General features: G+C 46.1%; 2 protein-coding genes across 4 annotated transcripts in view; one reads left to right on the top strand and one right to left on the bottom strand.

Moving 5' to 3' along the window:
* CCDC173 (coiled-coil domain containing 173) overlaps nt 1-2,411 on the bottom strand; it is a 16,668-nt gene that overhangs the window by 8,095 nt on the left and 6,162 nt on the right. The window lies entirely within an intron of this gene.
* The window catches only part of PHOSPHO2 (phosphatase, orphan 2), a 10,131-nt gene continuing 7,726 nt past the window's right edge, over nt 7-2,411 (top strand). Inside the window, exons 1-2 of one of the 3 annotated variants that reach the window (XM_017735622.1) lie at nt 7-255; nt 471-512. The gene's annotated coding sequence lies outside the window, so the exon portion shown is untranslated. The other 2 variants (XM_017735621.1, XM_017735623.1) reach the window with 2 other exon arrangements.

Genomic DNA, 2,411 nt, shown 5'->3' with positions numbered 1-2,411 from the left:
ACAGCGAGCAGTGCCCGCGGGAACGCCCCGGCGCCGAGGCGGGAGAATGGCACCGGAGTGGGCGGCGGGTGCCGCGTCGCGAGTGCTGGAGCGGCACCGCGCCCTGCCCAGCCCCGCCCCCGGGAGCTGCGGGCGGGCACTGCCCTCTGTGTCACTCACGAGGGGAAGCAAGGAAGCCAGTCTGACCGGGAGACCAGGCCCTTCTCCGCAGCCAGTTCGTGAACAACTCCTTTCCCCGCGGCGCGCCTGTACCTGGTAAGAGGCTGAAATGGCCCCTCCGCCTGTGTCCTTCTGCTCCGGCCGCGATCCGCTCCCGCCGGTTCGCCGGCGCCGTGCAGCTCGGCCTGGCTCTGTGCGCTGCCGCGCCTCACACGAACCTTCGCCCCTCCAGGCCTGCCTGTTGCGGGGGCCTAGAGCCCTTGGCGGCCCTGGGAGCTGGATGAGGAGGTTGGGCCTCCCTCTCCTTCCAGGAATTCATCCCTTGCCTTGCCTGGAAGAGACTCCTCGAGAAGGTGATTGCTGCACCTGGGAAGGACAACATCCACCTTACACCCAGCGTTTTTAGTGTAGGAGAAGTAAAGCCAGTTCTGCTTGGCCCTCACCTTGCTAGAGGTACCTTGCTTCCGGGGTAGCCTCACATCTTCCTCGAAGTCCTGTCTTTCTCCAAGGCCTGCTGCTTTCGGTAGCTAGGCTGAGGAATTTGAGGATACACCAAAGACTCACTTTCAAAACTAAAATATTGGCAACCATCCTTTTTATTTAAGGGCTTGTATTATTTTCTAGTTTGCCCAGCAGAGACTGGCAGCTGTGGAGCACAACAAAACAAAGCTTCAGGTTTCTTGGACTTTGTTTCCAGTGGGCACCTGGATAGAGGGATACCCTGTTTAAAGCCCACGGTACTGGTGGAGGAAGTCATTGCAGGAACCCCAACAGTCCAAGGCAAGGAGATGATGTCAACATTTCACCAAAGAAACCTAAGCTTAAGGAGGGAGTTGAGTCTGTGGCTTGGGTGTTGCTGAGTAAATCTGCTGAGAAATCTGAGATACAATTTTAGATCACATCTATTTACCACAGACTGAATTGCTGTTAGTCTTTTTAAAAGAACAGCCCAACCATGTTGTATCCTGTTGATGTGCTGATTTTGTAGGCCCTATTTACAGCTATATCAGGACCTATTTGACTCTTTGGTGACCTTTTAAGGGCTGTGATCAAATCACATTAATATTTTCAAGTAATAAAACTAATTTATATAATGACATTCGTTTTTCAGACATAGTTGCAAAATGCTACCAAAACAGCACACCATAACTATTCTAACTTTCACATATGTTCTCTTTTTTTCTTCCACTGTTGTTGTTTTGGTTTGGTCTTTTCAATTATGGGGAATAATTAACTGCAAGTAGACTAGTGAGAAATGTGACTATTTGCCGTGGGAATTCATAGTGTAGACCTGAAAAACCTGGGACAGTGAATTTTTAGAACAATGAATATTAAAAATATAAAAGAAATAGTGCGCTTTTGGCTGGAATAGGTTACAGTGACAGTCAATTATATAACATGAATTCCTGTCTCAAATAAACTAACATTCATGAAACACAAGCTGGGGATTTTTGAGAATATAACCCCTTATATGGCAATCTTTTATTTTTTCAAATGGGCTCCAGATTCATGGTATATATTTGATATAAATCATTTACAGTGTAACTCTGCCTGTAAGGTTCAAAAGCATATTTTTTTAACTTGAAAACAACTTCTGCCTTTCCTTGGTGGATAGTTTAAACGTTATTTCATGGTTTTGCTTCTTGAGCAGCATTACAGCTACAACAAGGTAACTGGGTCCCAACCTGGAATTATATGTTTGGAAACTAGTATTTATTTCTTATCTTCTCAGAAAAATGGCCCATGTCCAAGTCCTCTTTCACCTTTGCATGCTTTGAGAAGAGGATAAAGATGATGTGTAGTCTTGGACTCTGTTTCGATTACTTGCTTTGCATATTTCTGAAATTCATGCTTTTTAGAAAGTGCAATAGCCTCTCTCTGAGCATCATAGTCCAATTCTGCTTGCTTTTCCTGCTCTTTTCTTGCCTGCTTTTCAGCCTGATGAAGAAAAGGGAATAATAAAGCTTACTATTTTGTTCTCAACATCACCATCATCTAAAGCTGAGAGAGGATAAAAGCTTACAGAAGGTCTGCAGCATTCTTAGTTGATACTTGGCACTTACCATCCCTCCCCACATCTCTCTCCCCTGCCATATGGCCCCAGAAAGGGTACATTAAATAGCTGAGTGAACATCAGCATTAGCTGCTGCTCTTTGATGACCTGCCCAGAAGATACAGGAAAGTAGCAGTAGAACATTTAGCACAGAACAGGACGTGATCTATCCTTGCAAACCAGCCTTGATTGGCACCAA

Source organism: Corvus brachyrhynchos, unplaced genomic scaffold (genome assembly GCF_000691975.1).
Source record: "Corvus brachyrhynchos isolate BGI_N302 unplaced genomic scaffold, ASM69197v1 scaffold255, whole genome shotgun sequence".
NCBI lineage: Eukaryota > Metazoa > Chordata > Aves > Passeriformes > Corvidae > Corvus > Corvus brachyrhynchos.
The sequence above is the reverse complement of the archived record's forward strand: the minus strand, read 5'-3'. Positions and strand labels throughout refer to the sequence as shown.